At 34.2% G+C, this 16,104-nt stretch overlaps 1 long non-coding RNA gene across 1 annotated transcript in view; it reads left to right on the top strand.

The window, feature by feature from the left end:
• Positions 1-16,104, top strand: part of LOC311430726 — a 29,228-nt gene that overhangs the window by 3,595 nt on the left and 9,529 nt on the right. Inside the window, exons 2-3 of the long non-coding RNA XR_014688988.1 lie at positions 3,114-3,244; positions 4,795-4,871. This is a non-coding gene — a long non-coding RNA (uncharacterized lncRNA). The remainder of the gene's footprint in view (positions 1-3,113; positions 3,245-4,794; positions 4,872-16,104) is intronic.

Below are 16,104 nucleotides of genomic sequence, written 5' to 3'. Positions count from 1 at the left end.
CAGATGTTCCATCCTCCCTAGCCTCACCTCAGTTCATATGTATGGATCTGATGTTTGGATCTGATGTGAGGTCCATGTGCTTGCTGATTAGAAATTCCTGTTTAGCAGTCCTGTTTTTGTTTGTTTGCTTATTTGCCTTTTTTCATTATATTTTCCCTTAGACTTTTCTGAATAATGAGTTCTTCTCAGATTACTTTTATAAGTGTGTTTATCTTTATCATTTCCAAAAATTCATTATACTAATGTCAGCTTTATTTCTCCACAAATGGGCTGATATCTTTTTCAGAAATTCATCGTCAAGCACGGCCCAAGTTTATGTCTCCTTTCGTTGTCATCACTGTTTGCTCCCTACCTTTTTATTCTCTATTATGGGAGGCAGCATGCATGTCTAGCCAATTGTTATCAGTTGCTCTTGAATACTATTTTGCTCAAAAGCATGGGATTCAAGTTCTGTTGTTTTTTTCTAGAAAGCACATTACATACTTGGATTGAGTTTATATAGCTATTGCTTCTTCCCTACTGAATCCTATGAAAGTCAGATGTTTAAGCTAGAACCTGGAGTAGCTGATATACATGTATAAGTTTATATGTCATAAAAAAAAAAAAAAAAAAAAAAAAGTCTGTGAATCCTACCTTTAACCCACAACTCTGGGATTGAAGTGAGATTATCAAGGTCTGTCCAGGCTGTTTCTTCAATATCTGATCCAGTATACTAGCAGTAATGAAAGCAAAAGTCTGGGATGCATTTCTCCCAAAACAGGCGCTCTTCTTCTGACCTGAGTTATGTAACTGCCAAACTTCAGCAGCATGCAATAATGCTTGTTTGCTCTTAAATCATTTGCACCAACTGTCACTATAATAATTTTGCTCCACATTGACAAAGGAAAGGGTGCAAAGAGAATGGAGCCAGGCTCTTTTCAGTGGCATACACAGGCTGGACAAGAGCCAATGGGCACAAACTGGAACATAAGTGGTTTTGTCTAAGCATCAGGAAACACTTTTCTACTGAGAAAATCTTTTTTGTTTGTTTGTTTCAAACAAGGAACTTTGAAAAGGGAGCTTTAATGACCCTTCCAATCCAAACCGTTCTATGATTCTACAATAAAACAATGTCTAACAGGGTGTTTTATCGGGAGGAAACTGACATATTTCTATCATCTGCCCAAGAGATAAAATGAAAATTTATATAACTATTTACTGCAAACAGTGCATACACATTCTTAAATGAAAGAATGTTTGTTTGTTTGTTTTCCTGTTCTTTGTCATATGTACAGACCTGTTTTTGTCTGCAATACCAGAGTAGAATAGGTGATAATGCTCTAAATTCTTCTGAGAGGTATGCAAAGTTATAAATACTAGAAGCATTTTCTGAAGAAGTAGATGACTGGTTTGGAAGAGTTAATAAAAAAACGTTTTCAGATAATGTACCTCTTGTTGACCTTGGATGAAAAGACTTATTTTAGTTTTACATTGCACAAATTCAGGCACTGGAACTGGCCTCCCAGAGACGTGGTCATCGCACCAAGGCTGCCAGAGTTAAGGAAGTGTTTGGACAATGCTTTCAGATATAATGTTTGATTTTTAAGTAGTCCTGTGCGGAGACAGCAGTTGGATTTAATGATCCTTTGTTGATCCTTTCTAACTCAGGATATTCTATATATCTATAATACTACTGTGCTGAGCTCTGGCATGGTTTGCCCAAAGAGCTTGCTGAGACTCCCTCATTGAAGATCTTTGAAAGCCATCTGGACATTGTCCTGCTTGAGCAGGGGGGTTAGATCAGATCACCTCCAGAAGTCTCTTCCAACATCATCCATTCTGTGATTCTGTGAAAGAAATAATATCCTACAAGAATAAATTATATTTCTTTCTGGTGCTTTTCCTCACAACACCACAGAAAAAGAAGTTATCATAGTGTTTTTCTCATTCAACCATGGAAAAGAGTTCTTTCATACAAGTCTTTTCCAATGAAATCTTGTCCAAAGATTTATGGGACTTGATCTAGATAACAGGTAGAATTGCCTCTGATTTGTTCTGAAGATGGAACTAGGAAGAAATGTATATTCCATGTCAAGATTTCACATTCTCACCAAACTTTATTTTGGCCCCCAGAACATTTTCTAGGTAACTTGAAAGACTCCTGTCATGGAAAGTCATCTTTAGACAGTGTTTAGGCTCATTCTTCAACTCTAATGCCATTTGTATTTCTCCTGCCTCTGGTTATTTAGCACATATAAATCCAAGTAGCAGCTGATTTGTCTTTGGAACACATAAGATCTGTGTAGGTATATTAAAGTGAGAATGATGATTGTGTCCATGAGGCTTTTACAGCCCTAACTTCTAGCATTGATAGTTAAATTTTAAATGAATGCTGAAGAAAGTTATTTATTTTTTTTTATAAAATTTGCTCAACCCTCACATTTCACTGGCATTAATAGCTATATTATTTCTGGACTGAATGTATATTTGCACTGTACTGTACTGTAATCAGATGAAAACTGAATAATAAGAATCTTGATATGTGTGCCCTCATTTACAGTTCAGGTCTACCCAAAAAATTCAGTATTTAAGAATTTATTATTTTTTGGTATATGAAAAACAAAAACAAAGACAAAAAACAAACAAAACAAAAAAAAAAAAACTCACGTCTTTAAAATCTATGCCTAGATCTTAGCACGGTATGAATCCATCTTAAAAGCTAATTTCCATAGAATATATGTTAGTATATTAGTGTTTTGTTTTGTTTTGTTTTTTGTTTATATATATATATATATATACACACATATAATTTATTCTCCCCATTTATTTTGCATGAAGCCTTGGCGGGCAAAGGACTGTTTTGAAAAGGCAATCATGACCCTTAGCTGTGATTCCACTACCTAGGTCAGCACTACAGGCTTTTTGTGGAAATGTGAATCACTAACTTGTGTTTGATCTTTGTTTTCAACCACTACACCCCTGGGAATGTATTGTGACGTGACTTGTAGTTGTTAGTTTCTTTTCATGTTTGTATGGTACAGATTTTATCTAGGTTCAAATGTCTAACCTATTCTGTCAAACTGAACTTCGCTATACTGACTTGACCTTTTTTATATTTATGCTCTTTCTCCCAGGTTGATGCAATTCTAAAGAAGAACAGAGATGGCCATCTGAATCAGAGGATGTTGAAAAGGTCAAAGTAGCAATGCAAACTTCACTGTTTCTCCAAATGTAAGGTGTTGAAATTCTCAGGACTAAACTTGAAGTAAGCTTGGAAAATGCAAGGTCTTGTTTTTGATAGTGAGAGTGATGAAAATGCTAAATGATAACAGTGCTCTGTAGAGGGCCTTAAGATATTGATCTTTTTTATTTTTATTTTTAACTATTGCCACGTCGTATTAAGGTTATAAACAATTCTTTTCTTCATCCATTTTGGTCTTTCATTTGGTCTTTGGTGTTTCCCACAGCTGAAGCACGTACTATGTGTTTTTGAGGTGATAGTTATTTTTCACAGTCTGCATTGTGTAAGACCTGCCAAAATAATTTTATTATTTATCAATCTATCATATTACCATAAAATTAATATATATATAGGTTTTATTTTTATATTTTTCCATACTAGAACAAGCTTTCTTATCCTAAGAAATCTTTATTGAAGAGTTTCAATACTCCTGCAGACTTAATTGTGAATATTGACTAGTTTACAGCAAGCAGAGGCACTGTTTTACATATGTGGTACTCCATGATCTTCTGTATAACCCTCAATTACTATATGAAATGTATCAGCCTAATAAAATAATATTTTTTTATGCTTCATTGGAAAATGAATGGATTCTTTCAATTCTTACAAACTGAAGTTGCATTTTGTTACACTCAAAATCCTGCTATGGGCATAGAAACCCCACACCTTATAAGTGGAACCAATAATTTACTCTTAGTCCAGTTAAAAATGTTATCAGACTTATCACAATACAACCAGCAGTTATTACCTGTCTAGGTAAAATAATGATAACAGTCCATATTAATACAGAACAGCCTCAGTAATTATACAGGTACTATTGTTTTAGAGAGTTCTTATTATCCAACCCTTTTTTTCTGGTGCAATGTTTATATTTCCAATGTTCCTCTGGGTCCTAAGTTTGACAGCATCAGTCTTACTCATTAAGAATCAGGAGGGGGGTTTACAATAAACCATCACTGTCTTAAGTCCTTCAACTGGAGGCATGCGATGTTCACAATGACAGCTTCTTTCTCAGTCTCACATTCACTTGGGGTTATTTTTTACAACATCTAATCTAGTTGGCTTCCTTCTCTTTGAGGTATAGCTAAAATTTGAAAGTCTTGTGATAGCCTGCCCTGACTAACACAACATCCCATTGTTTGCTATGCAATGACAACCTAGGTAGAGCATATTTACTATATGTGGTGTTCACACACATCAGCTGAGGCAGGAAAGAAAGTAGTCTCCTGACTGCTATAAAACTTTTACCACCACTAAAGTAAGCTTCTTCACTAGAAGAAAAATAAGGGCTTACTTGTTGTGAAATTAGATTCCATAAGTAGGAAGACAATTCCTCACTGAAACTCCAGAACAATATGTTGCTATGCAGTATATGTGCATGGCTACAATGTGGGTCTCCTCTGATGTTCTGATTTTATGTCTACAGAGCAATAGTTACATAGCAAACTAGGCAATACTCTTTCTATGCCTGGTAGAGGGACAGAAACGTCAGATAACATTTTGGCTATATCTAAACTGTCTTTAGGATTATGATTCTAAAACTTTTATTTTCCTCCCTTTCTATTGATTTTCAGAGCCAAATTCAAAAGGTGAAGGAGCACCACTTTCCACAGCAGTGAGGCCTTTAAAGAACATTCTTTGGATAAAATGCGTAAGTTCTATTTTTTTTTCTTTGCCTTTATAGTCTTTTTATAGTCTTTTATAGCTGTACAGTAGGTACCAACTAACATTTATTCAGTCTGAGGTAAAAGCATTTTTTTCTGATCAAGGAAGACTAGAAGGTGCCATAAAGGCATATCTTCAGTGTTATTTCAACTATTTCAACTAATATAAATTATATTAATAAATTTTAAATTATATAAATTATATTAAAAAAGTGTTTTGCTTTGAAAAATAAATATTAAAACAAAATTGAGAAATTAAAACTCAGCAATATCTAGGCTGCAAATTAGTGAGCACAGATTAAGTAGTTAATGTACTGAAAAAAGGAAAGAAAACAAGCTTAAAATCCATATTAACAATCTTCCTAGGAAGCAATATGATTAGTAGAAGCATCAGTTTTTATTTTTTAGTTTTATTTTTTTACATATTTTACAACTCACTAGTTGAAGCCATTATGTTCTTGTATGGACATATAAAAATCAGTACATTTAGGTTCCATCTGTGCACAGTCCCAGCAGAAATTTTTAAAATCAGACCTATTAGCTATGAAATTTGGTTAGCTTCAATATGCTACATGATCCTCTGATCCCTTAGAAACACATGGCAGTTCTGGCTTAACTGAATACTTATTTCAAGTATTTATTTCAAGTATATTTATTCCATTATGGAGAAGAGGTAAGAGAAACACATTTCAAAAATAATTTTAATCTATTCCTATTCTGGTGCAATTCCAGTTTATTTCACCTATTAAAGTACATCTGTCTTAAGCTGCCAAACTTTTTCTCTCAGAATTGTTTGGGTCATAAACATGTAACTTCAAAAATAGTCATTTTATCTGAAAAACTAAAATTAGAATGACAACTATTTATAACACTCTGATTTAGACTATGAAGTCGTAGCAGAAGTAAAAGGATTCTGGTGAACACCACAGAAACACAAAAGGATGTGATTTAATCATTTGTGTTGCTTTCCCTAATGCAAGAAAAGTTGTGTAAAACCAAGGAAAATAAAATTCACCTTTAAAATTTGTCTGATTGTACCACTTGGAGGATGTAGTCTGCCCTCTGGTCTTAGAATTTAGTTTTCATGTGGGAGTTAAACATATATATATGTCTATAACTTACAAGCCTGTTCACAACATGATTTTGTTTGATTTGTTGAGATACATGTATGTGACTGTTTTGTTAGATTAAAAATAAACAGCTTGGGAAGGGAAGGGAAGGGAAGGGAAGGGAAGGGAAGGGAAGGGAAGGGAAGGGAAGGGAAGGGAAGGGAAGGGAAGGGAAGGGAAGGGAAGGGAAGGGAAGGGAAGGGAAGGGAAGGGAAGGGAAGGGAAGGGAAGGGAAGGGAAGGGAAGGGAAGGGAAGGGAAGGGAAGGGAAGGGAAGGGAAGGGAAGGGAAGGGAATTCTTGCCCTAAATTCCATTTGTATCACAGAATCTCCAAATTACTCTGTCCTTTGCCTTTTACCTCTGTTTTACACCTCCTTTAATCCCCAAGATGAAGAAAAGAATCTTTATTATTTATTTATTATTTATTATTTAGCTGTTTTATTTTCTTTCCAAATGATAGAATTAAATTAATGTTACAGAAAGAAATAACTAAGTATAAAATTATAACAACACTAACACAATCCAAGAAAATGAAACAAACAAACAAAAACTTTCAAGAAATTACTAAACTGATAAGCATTTTGATTGTGACATTTTCATCATGAAATTGAAAAAGCTTAGCTTTAATCATAGGCAGTTATTTTCAAACTATTTCACTGAGTTTGTCAGAGTAATATACAGCAGAATTTTGGAATCAGTTCTGGCAAGGAGAACATTTAATAAGCTTGAATGAGAAACCAAATCTTTTGCTTCAGATTATTTTGAAGTAATAATTTGGTTGGACTTGGAAGTATCTCCAGTTTGGCTTGACATAACCTAGCTTTTTCAGTCAGCTACAAAAATAGATCTTGCTTTTCTTTAAGCCTCTTTCAAAAATCATTCACTGGAAATGTATTTTGTTCCTTCTGTTGCAATATTTCCTGATTGTCTCAGTTAAGTGAGGTGCTGCTTTATCAGTATACGATTTGTGTTCTCTACCTGATCTTTTAGAGGTATAGGATACATTACCAGTTGTAAAACACTGTACAAATTTATGATACTCTATAAATGATAATAATACATTTAATAATACAATAATACAGCTGGGTAAATAGTGATGACTTTTTTGTGGATGGAAAATGCTGCTGAATTATTAGAGAACTAAATTCAAAATAAACATTCTGGTGTAACTGCACTGACTTTGGAGACAGTTTGCATGAAGGTCATCAATGTTTGTCTGTCTTACCATTTTGAAGAACCCTGCTCTTCACTCTCATTATCTTTGTGCTTGTTTCAACATGGTCATCTGTTCTGTTATCCTCTTTTCGGGCCTTGCATAAATATGGCTTTAGTTCTGGCAGACCATTTTAAGATCAAGTTTTAAAATAGAGTAAAAGAAGGCAAAAATATTAGTAAAAGAGAAGGGGGAAAATGGAAACATGGTTGCAATTCCCTGTATTATAGTACTGGTACACGATTTGTTTTATAGAATCTTTTATTTTTTTCTGTAAGATAAAAAGAAACAAATGGAAAAAAAAGTCCAGCATCACTGGTAACTAGTTTCTGCCTATGAGTTCTATGGTGATAGTTCTTTGAGTGATGCAAGGTAAGAAGATAGCTGGCTACAAAAGCAAACTCACGTAGGTGACAACGTGAAAAACAGCAGTTGCTGGAAAGAACATCATGAAGTAGGCTAACATGAAGGACAAAGAACACATCCCCACAGACCCCCTACACTCTCCCCACAGCATGGTATTAAAAGATTTATGTTTACTGTTCCAATGTCTATGAAGATAGCAGAGAAAAGATTGGACTTCCCATGGGAGGGACCCCACACTGGAGCAGGAGAAGAGAGTGACTGTGAAGGAACAGAAGATGACAAAGCGTTAGGGATTGACAGCAGCCCCCATTCCCCATTCCCCTGCACCACTCAGGGGGGAGGAGGTAGGAGAGGGTGGATGGGAGAGAAGGCATTTTCAGTTTCTTTTTAGTTTCTTACTACTCTAGTCTGCTACTGATAGGCAATAAATTATATTAATCTACCTATGCTGAGTCTGTTTTGCCCGTTACAATAATTGGTGAGCAATCTCCCTGTCCTTATCTCAAAGCTTGAGAACTTTTCCATCGTATTTTCTCCCTCTTTTTCTTTGAGGAAGGGGAGTGAAAAAGCAGTTGTGGTGGAATTTAGCTGGAATTTAGCAGTTAAACTGCAGTTAAACCACCACACTCTTTTGCCTTAAGAATAATTTATTGGATAAGATTATATTGCATGACTACATTTAATAATAAAACATTAAACTCAGCAGTGCATGAGTTTGCTTCCAAGTCATTCTTATTCAGTGTTTTTGAAATGTTGCTACACCTGTTTTGTAACATATGGCTTTACAATGACAACTTTACACACTAATTAGGTATCCTCTATGATACCACTAGTTATGCCTGTGATGAGAGGCATAAGTTGTGTCAGTTAGGCTATTTACCAATGTCTCCAAATCTGTTTTCTTACCAGTGTCTTTATAGAAGAACTATAGTCTCACCTGTGCTAGAAGACAGTTCCTCACATAGAGAATCTTATTTTAACAAAACTGATGAGGCAACAGAAAGCTGATGTGGGACTTATAGGCAAGCGCATGCTTTTCCTCCAATATTGTAACTATTCCCATCACTAAACTTAGCATCTCTTGGAACTGATGTGACAGTGGAAATAGTTTTAATCTTTTGATAAGATCTGTTACTAGTTGACTATTATCTGAGATAGGATAACCCCTGGTCTTGTAAATGCTATGAAAATTCGACATTGGATAGTTTAATATTGGCTCTAAAATTAATCTTTTAATTTCATTTTGTCACTCCATGTCAATTTTTTCTGTTCTATTATCTTACTTATTACTGAATTCTGTCAGATAGCTGACATATGAGACAATACTGGTTTTTTTTTTTTTGTTTGTTTGTTTGTTTTTCTTACAACCCAGTAAGTATATTCTTGGTCTATTTCCTCACTTCAGTCTTGTATAACTAGATTAGTCCATGTAACTGCTCTATTAGAAATGATACTAAAAGCAATTTAAAAGTGTTTTACCAATTCAACGAAATAAGTAATTTTTGGCTGTCATACTTAGCTAAAGACAGCTAGATGAATGGTATTTAAGGAATTAAAGGCCAAGAAGTATATGCTATCATTCACTAAGAGGGAGCAAGAAGGTTTGCTGCAAATAAGGTCACCTTGAATATTGTATGACAACTTTTGTAGCTGTTTTGTTCAACATATTCAGACATTTCTTAGGAAAAAAAAAGTGATTAATGAAGCAACTTTGTTAACATTATGCTAATTAAGGTGGTAAAGGTAAGAGTTAATGACTAAGAACTACAAAAGGACCTTATGAAACTGTGTGACTGGACAGTAAAATGGCAAATGACATTCCCTGCAGCTAAATGTCAAGTGGTGCGCATGGGGGGAAAGACATTCTTAACTCATCTATAAAATGATTTTCTCTGGGCTGATCATTAACACTCAAGAGTGATATCTTCGGGCTTTAATAGAAAGGAGTATTATCATATGCAGATAACAATCGGCACCAATTAAAAAGGAAAAATATGTGTTTGAAATTACTGGGAACTTTCTCTAGAACAAATCTAAATAACATTGTCACATTGCAAATCCAATTTTTGACTGTACCTCAAGCACAGTGGGCAGTTCTCTTCCCCCCCCACCCCCAATCAAAATGGATCGAACTTTTTCAACAGTTTCCAACTTTATGTGATTTATTTGATCAGTAATAGACACATCCAATGGCTATTTCTTATCCATTTTAAGTCATTATAATAAAATTTTTAAACAATTGTAATTTCTTAACAATTACACCCCACAATGATTTTAAACGTACAATACCTTAAAAGTGGTGCTGTGTAGTTTAGCACTGATGTCTATGGCCCTTGAAGGTCTTAGTCACTTAGGTCAAGATAATCAGGCTTGAGATCTCTTCAGTGACAGAAGCCTGAAACAAAGTGAACATCTTCATTTCCCACCGTTTTTCATTTCTCATTAATATTTTATATTATTCTCCTTCCACAAAGATAAAAGAGTTACCCCATCCTCTTACCTTGAAGTTTACTTTGATTTTAAGACCAGAACTTGTTCTGTTCCAACAGACATCTTTCTTACTAATTCCATGGGTTAATTCATGTTTTCCAAGGTATATTTCTGGGCTGTTCTGCATATTTTGTTCTTACCTTGTAAATTTCCCACTCACATGTGTTTTCCTGTACCTGGTTTACGAAGTTATACTACAAGATTCCATTTACCTTTTTGTGATTACATATTGCTCCTATAATTCTGCTTAACTTTATACAGAATGCTGTGCATTGTTACTGGTTAAACAATTTCATTTTGCTTATTAGGCTTCACAGAAGGCATATATTAATTGTACCCTGTTTAGTATACTTTACGTTTATGGATTCAACAGTCCTCTGTATTATACAGTCATCTCCTGAATTAGTAAACTGGAGTACTGTCCTGTGGAACAAAGGAATAAGGCTGTCAAATCTTGTGGCTTAGTTACTCATACAAGATGGAAAGTTGATCCACAGGTAAGATAAAAGAAGTCTCAAAGACAAAAACAAAGAGTTGATGTAATCCTTAGCACCCATGACAGCTTCACAGAGGATATTCAGCACTGAACCTGAAAAAAAAAAAATAAATTCATCTTTTGTAGTGCTGGATGGAAACTACAGATCCTGGTGAAAAATTAAACTGTGATTATTTTGTAATTTTTTAATCCAGGAGGCTTGAAGAGTTTTGATAGAATTAGCTCACAGCAACCGTGATTGTATGGCACCATTAATCTTTTATTTGCCCTGGTGTTGGTTTGTAAAGCTGAAGAGAAGGAATGAATTGTTACTATACAAGATCCTGCATGACATCTCAGGGCAAATCATTCTATCCAGCAAAATTTTATATCAAGCTTAATGTGGCATAGTGGTTCAGAATTCAATCTATTTCTAGATGTTTGTCCAGAAGTTGCATAGACTCATGCATTTCCCAAGACCTTTGCTAAAAACAGTGTAGATACTGACCTCAAAAGAAGCAAGCTGCATCTCCTTGCAGAGAAATTCCTGGAGGAAAACAAACAAACGAACATGTTTGTCATGAAATTACATAATAACAAGTTTTAATTTTGTCAGTTTTCCAGGTATGAGCCAACAGCTTGTGTTCCTCATCAAACAAGTGAGCAAGCTACAGGGGAAAATATAATCTACTGTCATTTAATGGAGAACTAGGCTTTTTTGAGGTTAGAATTCATATGAAAAAATTAAAACGATGTCATTACAATCATTGTCCTCTGAGAAAGTGAAGAACAGCCCTTGAAAATGAGACAGTAGTTGTCCTGGAAAGAGGATTGAGACTTGAACCAAATTGCAAAACTCATATCAAAAAAATTAGGTGACCTATCATAAAATTAGCAGTAAGCTAAAACATATATAATGTTTACATTGATAATTTTTAATGAAATTGTTAGCTTGTTGCCTTTCCTCCAGTTTCTTAAGGAGTTTTCTCACACCAAAGGTTTGCTGTTAAGAAACATGGTAAAAATCATCTGTTCTGCATTTGTTTAAACTGTTCATACAAGTCACTGAACTGGTGTTTGGAGTTGAACAAGAGACACATTGAAACAGTGAGTTAATATCAGGAGTTTTGAGATTAGAAAAGGAAATGATGGTAGAATTTTCCTAATGATGACTTAAATATATGTTAAGGATCATTTACTAATACTGTTGGGCTTTTGTTAACTTTTCTGAGTAGGTATTTAAATGTCAGTTCTATTATGAATTTTTACTGCAACATCAAGGACCAGAAGTGCTTGTGGTAAAGATGCTGGATGTAACATGCTCATAAGAACATGATTTTAAGGACAAGAATTCTCATTAATTGACCTCAATTAATGAGATCAAAACCAGACAGCAGTGTAATGTACAGATTCAGAAAGTAGAATATCTGATGTTTATCTACTGTTATTAAGTTCATCAGCTTCTGACAGTCAGCTTTCTTGGAACTGTGAATAATTGTATGCTTAGATGTTCAAGGGGGTTTCCTCTACACGTAAGCTCCAAACAGATTTCAGGTTAAGTGGTAAAAATTGATATAACAAACAATGCATCCGCAGCATTGATGCATCTATATATTTATTTATTTTTTTTTATTGTTTAATAATTCTTTATGTGACTTACTCACTGTAATATTACCAGATGTGTCAAGGATAGAGACAGAGCTCTGCGTATCTCAATAGATGGAAAAGAGGAAACAAGACAGACAGTAACAGATGTCTTCTAAAATGTAGCTGTTGAAAACACAGAGTTTAAAAAATTTAACAGGATTCAGTGAGATATCCATGTCTTCTGAAAATTACATGTCAGCAGAGTTCTGGAGGTACTTCTGTTCCTTATCTCAGTTAACATGTCCAAATGGGACATTTTATTTTATTTTATTTTATTTTATTTTATTTTATTTTATTTTATTTTATTTTATTTTATTTTATTTTATTTATAAAAGTTCTTGAAAGAACAGAAAAATACTTAAACGTATGAAATAATTCACTATATAAAAAAAAAATTGCTAAATAAGCTTTTTAACCAAGACATCGGTAAAGGGAGACATACTGAAGGAAAAGAAAAGGCGTTAGCTCTTCATTCTCTATTCCAGTAAAAGAATATTAAGGGAGATCATATAAACCTATCAAGTAGCAGTTACAAAACAAATAAAATAACTTAATGTGTAATTAAGCAGTCAAATTCCTTTCAACCAGAGGATAGTTTTTTTATTAGAAGGGCTTGAGAAGTATTCATATAAATTCATGGAAAAGAAATCCATAAAAACTTATACAGAGAAATTCATGGGTACTATGAAATACTTGAGGCTAAGCTGCAAATTGTTGGAAATGGGAAGTATATTTCAGGGAGTATTTATGTGCTTCCTTTGTTCTTTTAATCTCTCATAAGTATCTGCTTTTGGCACAGTTGGAGATGCAATGCAGGCTACACTGACCATTGCTGTAATGGAGTATGACAGTTCTTAGATTCAAAAGATAGTTCTTCATAGTAGCTAGATTTGGATTATAATGAAAGCAATGTAATGTAAGCAAGTATTCTTTTCTGAAACAGAAGCACATCTGAACAATGGGGTTCTGCTAGCTTTTATTATTGTAGAATTCTCTTGCATGCAGCAGAATGAGAAAGAGGGCAAATAAGGAAGATTTGGGCAAATAAAGACTAACAAACAAAAAAAAGAAAAAAGAAAAAAGAAAAAAAAAAAAAAAGAAAAGGAAAACAGAAGAAAGCTTTTATAACTGGCCTTCATTTTCTGAAAAATCTAGAAGCCACAACATGGAAATAATCTCTGACTTTCATTTATGTAAGGATGGGATTATATGAATTACTTTACTCAGTCAACTTCACCTGATCTGCTGATTCCTTAACATTGACTAACCAACTGAATTATGGAAAAATACACCATGAGAATCTGGCTAACTTTACAGAATAATGCAACTTTGAAACAGAAGAGGTAAAAATTTTTGACTTAGAGCCTTTCACTTTCTTTTAAGAATCTTGTACGTAAATATTGAAATTGACCTTCTAAAGTGCTTTTCAAACATAAATAACCTAAATTATTTATAAAAGAAATAATTAAGAACTGGAAAGGGTTTTTTTTTGTTTGTTTGTTTGTTTGTTTGTTTTATTTTATTTTATGAAAAATAAACCAGCTCAATCTCTAAAGAAAATTCTGTCTTAAAGAAAAATGAATTTCAGTGCCTGACAGAAGAAGTTAGTATTCTCCAGTACCACGTCCAAATTTTCAGCTTGAGATATTAAAGAATAGCAATGACTTTTTAGGTCCTCTTATCAATTACTGATACTTATTATTCTCTAATATTTTAAATTTGCAAATTCCTGTTCTTTCTTAAAAAATAAATAAATAAATCACCATTTAAAATCAGTCTTTAAATTCTCATTTGAAAGCAATTCAGAATTCCGTTGATGAAAATACTGCAGCACAGTCTAATTTCTCCCATCATAAGACCAAGAGAGTAACTCTAACTCAAAATTGCAATCACAAAACCATGTCTCCATCTTCATTAACACAGAAAGTCATTTGCTATCAAAGTTTGTTTTGTGTTCAGTTTTTGTAAGCAACAGAAAATTTTGAGAAAAATGGAGAAAAATTACTTGAGTAAGTCCCAGAAATTTTAGGATTGTATTCCTGCAAATATTTTGCCAAAAGTTTTAGCACCAAAAAAGGCATAGCCATTTATTCTCCATTCACACCAATCTTAGCCATTATATTACTGTGTTCTATGCAAACAGCTGTTTCCCTAGAGATGCTACAAACAGCTTGTCTTATCTCTTATCTCCTTTCTTTCCCTCACCATGGCTGCAATTTTGTGAGCATATTAGTGTTTGTATTGTAACTCACAGGTTACTTATTGACTATACTGAGCAAAATGATTTGCTTTCAGATATTTGGTTTTGATATTTAGATGCTTAGCTTCCCTATTTTTCTTAACAACTTCAGGTCTTTTAACAAGTCATTAAACAGTAACGTGACATAACAGCAGATGACATCCTATCCTTTACAAAGGAGAAGTCATGGTGTAATTTTTCCAGTGCACAGAAGGAACAATGGAAAGTGTAATTTAGAGGTGCAGCTTTTATCAATTGAGCTTCGTATTCTGTCCAGTGATGGCAAATTTTAGTCTGTAATCCTTCATGCCAAACAGTCTTTGTTGCTTCCCCATCTGTGACTTCACAATGTTAGTTTGTCTTTACATCTTTCCTTAATTAACTAGATTTGTCAACAGTCTTTAAAGAAACCTTATTTATATGTTTAGAGTACATTGACATCCATCAGAGGATTGTCCTCCACTGTCCTCCATGGACAGAGACAATCAGGGTGGAGGTAGCTCTTAAAGGTGTGATTGTCTGGAGTTGGTGTTGTGTTCAGACAAAAAAATACTTCACATTAGCATTCTGCAGTTCTGTATAGTCTGGAACAAGTGAACATTTTGTCTTTGCAGGCTATGGACATGGAAATTACAACAAACCATTGTATTACAATGCACTGCATAAACAGGCAGGAAAAGTCATTTTAGTCAGGAAGTGATAACATTGAGGATTATAAGGTAGGCTTCATATAATATTTTTCTCAATCACCCATGTCCATACCTCTTTTCATTCACTAGCAAATAATCTGAACAAAAACTTTATCAGAACCATTAGAGAGATCCAGACCAACATTTTAGCTGTTCCCTTCCAAGACTGGACCAGTTAGCTCTCTGAGCCAAGAAGTAGGTTCTGTCTGAGAACATATTGACATTGGAAATTTATTAGCTAATTAGCTATTGATATTTGGTCAAAGAGACATTTATATCCTTCATTTTTGGCTTCACTGCCTATATAAAATAGGTCTAAGAAATAAGGATGGGAACTTAATTCCAGTAGTTCTGGCATGACCAAAGTGATTCTTTTCTGACAGTTTCCTAGGATGGTGAGAGGTAAAAGACTCTTGTTTCTCCTGTCAGGTTTGTTCTATCAGAGGCTGATCTTCCTCATGAGTAACCTGAATATGAAATTATTAAACTCAGAGTAGGTGGTGCATTGTTCCTGCTTTTCCTTCCAATGTGCATTTATAGCAAATAGTAAAAAATGGTGTCTGAGTAGGCTTGGTTTCTCTGTTAAGTAGACTAGATTTTATGCATATATAAGGTGTTCCTTTTCTTCCTTTAGCAGTTTTGATCCCAACTATGACAAGGCATTTTTTGTAAATGAAAATTCTCTTTTTTCCCTGTGCTCAGCGATTGTTGACCTTAGTGGTCATCTCACACACACACCATGCTTTGAAACCCCATTTTTTATGAGATTTGAATCTTATGTTATGACTTTCGCAGTCTGAATTTCTGGTCCTCTTTTTTCTTCTTCTGTAGTTCATGGAGGTTTTTTGTTTGTTTGCTTGTTTGTTTTTCTGTTCTAGATAGGTGCTGGGTATCCAAAGTCTTTTGATGAGTCATTTCTACACTGTCTTCTGTGGTCATCTCAAGATATTTCTCTACAAAATGCTGAAGCTTTTGTAGAGATTCCATATGCT

The sequence above is a fragment of the Aythya ferina genome (assembly GCF_964211825.1).
Source record: "Aythya ferina genome assembly, chromosome: 2".
In the NCBI taxonomy this organism is placed as follows: domain Eukaryota; kingdom Metazoa; phylum Chordata; class Aves; order Anseriformes; family Anatidae; genus Aythya; species Aythya ferina.
This window is presented reverse-complemented; position numbering and strand designations above follow the sequence as displayed.